The sequence below is a fragment of the Penaeus monodon genome, chromosome 9 (genome assembly GCF_015228065.2).
Source record: "Penaeus monodon isolate SGIC_2016 chromosome 9, NSTDA_Pmon_1, whole genome shotgun sequence".
NCBI lineage: Eukaryota > Metazoa > Arthropoda > Malacostraca > Decapoda > Penaeidae > Penaeus > Penaeus monodon.
Genome location: NC_051394.1, coordinates 8,205,148 through 8,214,108, shown reverse-complemented (window position 1 = coordinate 8,214,108; position 8,961 = coordinate 8,205,148).

The following is an 8,961-nucleotide window of genomic DNA, read 5'->3' as shown; positions in this document are numbered from 1 at the left end:
GGTGGGATGATCAATTAAAAAAGGGTTTTTTGGTTTAATTTTAATGTACATTTGTTTTCCAAAAAGTTTAACTGTTTTAAAAGGGTTAATGTTCAAATACGGTGAAATTGTTTTAAATCGAACCTAAACAAATACAGAAAAAGTGAAAAATGTTGTTAGGAAAATTTTTTTTGTATTTTTTTAAAATAAAATTTTAAAAACCCCACAGACGCCCCACCCCACAAAAACGAAAACACATTCAGTTTTTTATACCCCCCAATTCGGGAAAAAAAAATTAATCTGCTAGGTATGTCTTTTTACAAAAGCCATAACTTATCGTGCCCTTTTTAGTAAAAAAAAATATTTAGGTTTTTTTAAAATAAAGAAAATCGATTTTTAAAAACATTAAAGGGAAAAAAGGTAAGGAAACCCTTTTTGTATGGATCGTTTTTTTAAACAAAGAAAAATAAATAAAATATTTCGTATTGAATTTTGTTGGGTCGGGTAATCTGGGAAAAGGGGGGAAAAAAACGTCGGGGTCGTCCCCTGCGGTTTTCGGTCCTCCTCGGGCGGCCTTTGCGATTGGGCGAGGAGAAACTGAGGGATTGGGTTTGGGGAACTCGGGAAACGCGGGGGTGAGCGCCCTGGGGGTGGGAAACCGTTTTTCTCAGCCACGGGAAAAGGGCATGGGGTTTCGTGCGTCAAAACAGTGTACCTGAAAAAAAAAAATAAAGTTACAAACTTTTTTGATACTTTAAAAGGAAAAAAAATTCAAAACGAAAAAAAATTAAAAGCCCGGGATGGGGTGGGAAAAATGGGAAAAAAGTTTCTCCACGAGTATTCTCCCCTTTTATCCCCCAGCATTCATTTGCCCCTGGGGGATCCCCTGGGAGAAGCTGATGCCGTTTGGGAGCTTTTAATTCGAAGGGTTTTAAGTTTTCCCTCTTCCCCGTGGACGCGGGTTTGTCCTTGAGGATTGGCACGAATTTGCGCTCCTCACGGGAAAAAAGACGAAGGGGCCATAGCGGGATTGGGGGGGCGGCGGGCGGGAAAAGGGGGCCACACAGGGGGAGGGATGCTGTTAAAGAATTTAATGCTTATGGAAATTTAATTTTTGGGTTAAAAATGAAAGGGTTTCGACTTTTAAAAAAAATCAACTAACAGAAAATTTCCCCGACTTAAAAGATTATTCCCACTTAAACCAAAAAAAAATAGAAAAAAAGAAAATCTAATGAAAAAATATTCCCCAAACAGCATACCACATGAAATTTGAAAAGCTACTTTTTTTCCTTACAAACCCTTTATGTTTTAGTGATTTGGGTGGAAAATAGGGGTTAAATTTTCTTGTAGCTGCCTGCCCCTTTTTCCTGTTTGCACCAGGGATGGGTTTTAAAGGGCCTTGGGGCCCTGCCATTTATAGTAAAAGGCCCCTTTTGGTAAAACCCGGGTTCACCTTTTCAGGAGGAAAAATTAAAAACAACACACACACAAAAACAACACACACACACACCTAAAAAAAAAATATGTTAAAGCATAAAACATATTTGCATATAAAAAGTATTTGTGAATACACACCCTTATAACCCCATTTAAAAGCTACATATGTAACCTATATAAAACATAAAAAGGGTCATACAAATGCACATGTATTATACATTTTAAGGGGTTCATTATAGGCCTTAAATGAAATATTTTATTTTATGCCTTATTATTAGGGAGTTTTTTACGGGGAAAATTTTTACCTTTTTTTTTTTTTTTTTTTTTAAAATTTTTTATTTTTTACCCGTGGGTATGCTTATCTTGGAATGGTTGGGGGAAAGAGGTGGTTTTCCCCAAGGGAAAAAGGGGGGTTATAACCCCCCAACCCAACCCCACACCCCAATTCCCACCCACCACACCCAAACCATTTTCGTGGTTTATTCCTTTGGGGTTTTTTCGAACAACCATTTTCCCCCAAAAAAATTATTGGCCCCCCAAAAAATTTGGTGCACAATAACCCCAATAAACACCCTTTACAACCCCACCAACCCACACACCACCCAACCAAACCCCCCAAAACAATATTATTTAAAATTATATATTTTTATTTTAAAATTTTATATTAAAATTTTATATAAACATATTAAAATTTTTATAAATTTAAAATTATATGTAAATTTTTATTTTTTACAAAATTAAAAATAAAATAAAATTTAAAAATTAAAAAAAATTTATTATATTTATAAAAAAAAATATATAAAAGTAAACCAAAAAACACAACAAGCCCCCCCAAAACCCCCCCCAAAAAAAAAACAAAAAAAAAAACTTGTATTATTTATTATATATTAAATATATTTTTAAAATTTTTAAAATATTATAAACAGTACATACACGCGCAAACCACTTAGGGGCGACACGCACACCCACTTTAAAACTCATTCACACACACCCCCACCACCAAAACACACCACCCACACCACACACACACCAACCCTTGGTTTTATATTTTATATACCCTTTCATAATAAAAACATTTGTATAAAAACCCCCACACAACAACCCCCACCACACCCCACACACACACCCCCCACACACACACACCAAAAACACACCAAAAAAAATATTTATTTTATATTTTTTTAAAATTTTTATATATTATAAAAAAAAATAATTTATATAAAATCAAAAAAATATAAAATTTTTAATATAAAAATATTTGTTTTTTTATGTGTGTGTGTGTGAGGGGAAAAGAAATGGGGTGGGAGTGTGATTGGCCCTCTATTTACCGTAAAATGGTTATATATACCCCATAAACACACATAACATTTATATGGGGACTATTTTACATATATAAAAACCAAAATACGTCTTGTTAAATTTCTAAGCCCCCCCCCCCCCAAAAACACGCACACGTACCCCGCACCCCCACACAATAAAAACAAAATTTTCTCCACACATATATTAAATTTTTTTTATACATAAAAAAGTATAAAAAATACATATATATTTACTGAGAAAAAAACACAAAAACAACCAACCCTCCCTATTTCACTAAAACCCAAATATATTTGGCACATGCACACACCCACAAAAGGGAAAAAGGGGGGGGAAAGGGGGGGAAAAAAAAAGAGTTAAAAGGGGAAAAAAGGGAAAAAAAAACCTCGCTAGTCGGTTTTTTTATCCCCAAAACCCCACGACCCTTACTGCCCGGGGTGTGTTTTTCTCAAATCCCCTCATTGCCACAGAAAAGTGAAAGGGAAACTTTGGGCTCCATTTGGGTATAAAAGGGGAGTGGGCTCGATTTAAATTTTACAGGTAAAATTTGTACCAAAATATTTTTTTTTTTTTTTTTTTTTTTTTTTAAATTTTCTGGCTTTTAAAGGCATTTTAAAATGTTATATTCCTTTCTGGGCAAAAAGTGAAAAAAAACTTTTTTATTTTAGTAGAATGTATCTTATTTTTTAATTCTCTTGGGTTTCGATTTCTCCGGAAATTTAAAATTGATGAATACACAGGCCCGCGGGGCAACTATTTATTCATGTTATTTTCATTAATTAATATAATCGTAGCCCTTTTTTTACTTTTTATTATGAAAAAATTATTAACATTTTAAAGCTGAATAAGGTTTTCCCCACACCCCAAAAGAAACTACCCCCATAAAAATTTCAACTTTAATTTTTCAACAGCCCATTGAAAATTTTTTTGATGTTTATCGTTGTTATCTCTCTGGGTTTACTTTCGATTCTTTAAAAGCGAACATTACTATTACCCTTTTTGTAGGTTGTTTAAAAAATCAGTTGGGTTTTTTTTATCTCACTTAAGTTTTTTATAGCTAAATTTTAATTCTAGGTTTTTCAAAAGGGAGCAATAAAAAACCCTGGTTTTTTTCTGACATTCACGGGTGTAAAGTGGGCAAAACGTTCCCGCACGATTAAAGATTAACTTGGGGAAAATTTTTGTAAATCAAACTTATTTTGTAAAAAAAAGGGCTTTTCCCCATTTTGAATATATATATATTATATTAAATATATATTAAAATATTTCTTTTTTAATATATATATATTTTAATTTTTAGTTTAGAAAAAATTTTAATATATCTGTGTTTTTTTTTTTTTGTTTTTGTTTTTGTGGTTTGGGGGTGATAAGGAATATTATTTTGGTATTTCATTAAAAACAAAACAATTATATATATATGTGTGTTGATGGTGATGATTTGCATTTTCAGTAAAAAATTTTATGGGTTTTTTTTTTTTCCCAAAAAACCCTGTTTTAATTTAAAAAAAATCAAAACCCGGGGGGGAAACCACTATTAAAAAGTACTCTTCACTCTTTAAAAAAGGAAAAGGGGAAATTTTACATTCTTGGGGTTTTTACATTTCAACTACAAAAATTTTATAGAAAGCATAAAAGAAATTAAAAAAAAAAATTCATTCCCTGGTTTTTTTTAAAAACAATAGATTAAATAAATACATCTCTTCATTGAGATTTTTTTAAAAGGGGGCGACCAAAAATATCCGGATACTTTATCGGAAATCGTCGCTGCGGGGGGGCGGTTGGGTTCCTCCTCGGGGGGCCCCTTTGGGGGTCTGGTCGAGGGCGAACCTTTAGGGGTTGGGTTTGGGGGAATCGGACCACTGGGGGTGGGGGGCCCTGGGGCGGGAAACCGTTTTCGTCGCCCACGAAAGAAAAAGTTTGGGCGGGGTACCCTTAGGGAGGGGTAGCTGTAAAAATTTGATGGGCTTAAAACAGCGCTTAGGGTTAAACAGGGAAAATTGTGATTAAAGTGTTAAAAGGGGACTCTAAGAAGCATAGATGCGGAAAATTTTTTTAACTTTTCTGGCTGGCTAAATGGGCACATACAAAATTTTTGTGTGGTTGTCCTCGTTTGTTCCTTTTACCCTCTGGAATGTAACCCGCTAAAGGGGCAGTGCCCCTCTGATTTTATGTATAAAATTTACATTGTTCCCTTCGTTTTAATAAAGGAAGGGGAAAAAGGGAAAAAGTTTTAAGAATTTATTTCCCAAAAACTCAAAGTATTTGCCAGCCCCTTTAAACCCAGCGTCCCTTTACGCCGTCGGGGGATCCCGGCCCGGGGGAAGCGGGGTGGCCGGGGCAAACTTTGAAATCGAAGTTGAAAATTCCATTTTTCCTCGTTGGGGCGCGCTCGTCCTTGAGGTTGGAACCCAAAATCTTTACTGGGCGTTTGACGGGAGGGGCCCTAGCTGTAAAGGGGGAGGGGGGCGACGGCCACGGGGACCACGCATGCAAATAAACTGTGTGAATAAAATTTTAAAGGTAGATGGGCCCCGGGGTTTTTAAACCCGGGCTTCCACCTGTTTCCCAAAAAAAAATATTCCCAAAAAAAGCTTCCACAAAGTTTTAAAAGAAAATACTGGGGTTTTAAAATGTAAAAATATTTAAACGTGGCTTTTTTCCCAAATCCTCTCGCTGGTATTTCGTGGCGAAATTTTGATGTTGGAATTCGGGTTAAACAAACCCGGGCGATTCCCAAAATCAATTAAATATTCGGCAAAACGAACAGGATTGGCCCGTGGTAACCATTCCAACCCGGAAACCCCCATTTAGACCCCAAAAAAGGGTTCGTTTTTACAAAAAGCAGTTTCGGGGGAACACTTCACTTCGAGCTTACTTGGGGCGAGTAGTTTTAGAAGATTTCTTCGTTTTTTCAAAAATCTGTTTTTTTTTTAAAACCATGGTACATCATGCAAAAAAAAACCCCCTTGGGTTAGCTCTGACCTTTATTCCGGGTACCTTTCCCGGGGCACCTTTATTGCCCCCCTCAAAAAAAAAAAAGCAGTAATAAAAAAATAAAATTTTAGGTAAAATGCATGGATAGGAAAAAATGTTTTTTTTTCCCTTTTCCAAATTTCCTGCTGTTTTATCTTTTAAAGTATCAGTTTAAATTTCATAGCTCTGATTTTAGGCAAAAAATTTTCTCCTTTGTGTTTAAAAAACATATATAATTTTTGAAACTGTCCCAAAAGCGATCACGGTTTTATTTAAAAGCTTTGTTGGGGGTTGGGTTTTTTATTTTATTAAACATAATGTTTATATTTAAAAAATTTCGTAAAAGGGTTTCAGGTAAAATTATGTCGTTCCCTCACTGTTTTAAAAAATATTTTTTTCTATATCATAGGGTGTAGCCCGGGTTCGAGATATTTTAAAACCCCCCATATATGTTTTTTCCCCTGGGATTTTTGTGAATATTTTTAGTACAGATGGCTGCCCCTGTTTCTCAAACCACAAAGGGGTTTATCAGTAGGGCCCTTTTAAAAGAAACCCTTTTTTCCCCAAACCTTGGTTTGGGTGGAAAATTTTTTTTTTCTTTTTTAAAACAGTTGATATCGATAATTTGTTATTATTATTGATGTTTTCATTATTAAGTTTTTTATTAATATCCAAAAATATCGGTAATGTTATTATTTTTACTGAATTTTTTTAATTATTAAGGGGTTTTTTTAATATCTTTTAAGCCAAAGAAATGAGGCAAAAAAACCCTTTCCCAAAACCCATGAAAAAGGGGAAAAAATGAAAAAGGTAGGACTAATAACTGGGTTTTTTTGGTGGGGTAAGCACTTGTAGGGCCCTCTATGTGTAAAACAATCAGGGGAATTTTCTTACCGTGGGATGGCATGTATCCTTGCCATACTTTTTGGGTTGGGTTTTAAAAAAGGGGTTTCAGAGCAACCCGAAGGAAAATGAGACAATCGTTAAAATTTCAACAAAAAGGGAAAAAAAAGGGGTTCTTTAAAAGTAAATTGCCCGTCTTTATTTCATTTCTTCTGTAATTAAAAAAATATCTTTTTTTATGTTTTTTTAAAAAAGGGCCTTTTTGGGTTTTTTTTTTAAAAAAAATTCAATTATTTTTCAGCTTTACATAATGATTTTTTCTTTTAATTTTTTTTTTTTTTTTATTTTTTTTTTTCAAAAACTTTTTTTAAAAATTTTTTTTTCTTTTTATGGGGCTCGCTGAAAAAATTAAAATTTTCCCCGTATTTTTTAAATTACCTTTTCCTGTTTCTATATTTAAAAAGAAATAACCCCCTTTTTTTGTGCGGTTTTTTGGTATTAGTTTTGGGGGTTTTAGTTAAATATTTACATAAAAAAATTTTTTGTATTTTGGTCTTTGGGTAAAACCTGGGTATCGGAAGCTGTATATTTATCCTTTTATGGTTTCCATTCTTTTTGCATTCCAAACTTCCTTTTCCCCATTTTGAAAATTTTTTGAATAAGTAAAGGGGCTCTCTCTGTACAAAACACACCACAAACACCACCCAACACACACACACACACAAAACCCAAAAACACACCCCAAAACCCCCACACCCCCCACCATGTAGTGTGCCCTTCCTTTGGTAAGTGCAATTTTTTTTAATTTTCTTGATTTTTTTGGGTATGAAAGGAAAAGATCTTCCTTTCAGTTGTGGAATTTAAGGGAACCCTTAAAAAAACCAAAAGCTTCTAAAGAATAGTTTTATTTCAAAAAAAACAAAAAAAAAAAAAAAAAACATAAAGGAAAATTAAATTAATTTGCAAAATAAAAATTTTTTTTAAAAAAAAAAAAAAAATTTTGGGGGATTAGGAAAGGGTGTGAAAGGTTTGGGGTTTTTTTTCCCCAAAAAAAAAAAAAATTTTGTTTTAAAAATTTTATCTTTTTGTTTTTGATTAATTTTGGATTTTTTTTTTTTAAACCGGGGGGAATGTCCAGTTTGGTTTTGGGTTTACCGAAAAAACCGGAAAACCATTAAAAAATTTTTCTGCCCTTTTAAAATATTTTTTTTTTTTAAATTTTTTTTTTTTATTTTAACCAAATTTTTTCCCTTTTGGTAACCCCTTTAAAAAGTAAATTTTGGGGTTTTCCCCAAAATTTTTTTTTAAAAAAAACCCAGGGGAAAAATTTTTAAACCCGGAAAAATTCTTTTCTATTTTTGGAAATTTTTTCTTTTAAAAAATGAAAAATTTTTAAAATTTCCTTTTTAAACGTTTCCCCCAAGCCTTATTTTTTTGCCTCCCTTAAATATAAAAAAATTGGTTTTTTTAGAAATTTTTTTTTTCTTAAAAAACCAATTTTTTAAGGGGGTTTTAGCCTTTAGTCTTGGCCTTTTAATTTTTTAAATTTTAAGGCCCGGGTTTTTAAAAGAAAAAAAAATTATTTCTAAAAAAAAAATCATGTTTAAGAAGTTGGGGGAAGTATGGGGGCCTTTTATGGGTTTATTCAACTCCCGAGAAAAAAATTCCCCCCGTTTAAATTAAGAATTTTTTTTGGTTTTTTTGGGGGGGGAAGGAAAGGGGCCAGGGGGAATTTTGGGACCCCGGGGACATTTTTAATATGTGGAGCTTCCCTTTTAAAATTTTAAATTTTTTTGGTTTTGGTTTTTTAAAAACCAAATATTAGATAAGGTGGAAAATTCCTAAATAAAAAAGGAATACTCTTTTTGGCCCGAAGCGTTAGTTGGGGGACCAAAAACCGGAAGGGGCGTTGGGACTTTTTAATTGGGTAATTCCCCCCCCGAGGACGGGGGGCGTTTCCCCGGGGCCCTTTTCACTGGCGGCCAGGGAACCTAGGGGGGGTTTAGGGGAAAAGGGGGGCCCCCGGGCCCGGGGGGCCCCCCAAGGGGGTGTTCTTGTGAAAAAGGGAACGGATTTTAAAGCCGCAACCCTTTAGGGAAAACATTTAAAATTTTTGTTTTTTCTTTAAAAGGGGTTTTAAAATTTTAAAAAATTTTTAACCCCCAAAATCGAATCGCGTAAAGCTTATTTAAAAACTGGGGGAACCCCCGGGGGGGAAAAAAATAAACGGGTTGGGGGAATTTAAAAAACCCCCCTGGGGGGGCCCTTTTTAATAACCTGGGGCCCCGGTTTAAAAAAATAAAAACCAAAAAAAATTTGCCCCCTTTAGGGGAAGGGGCCTTTAAAAAGAGAAAAAAACCTTTAAAATGTTTAAAAATTTAACCTTCTGCAAAAAATTCCCCTTGGGGTTTT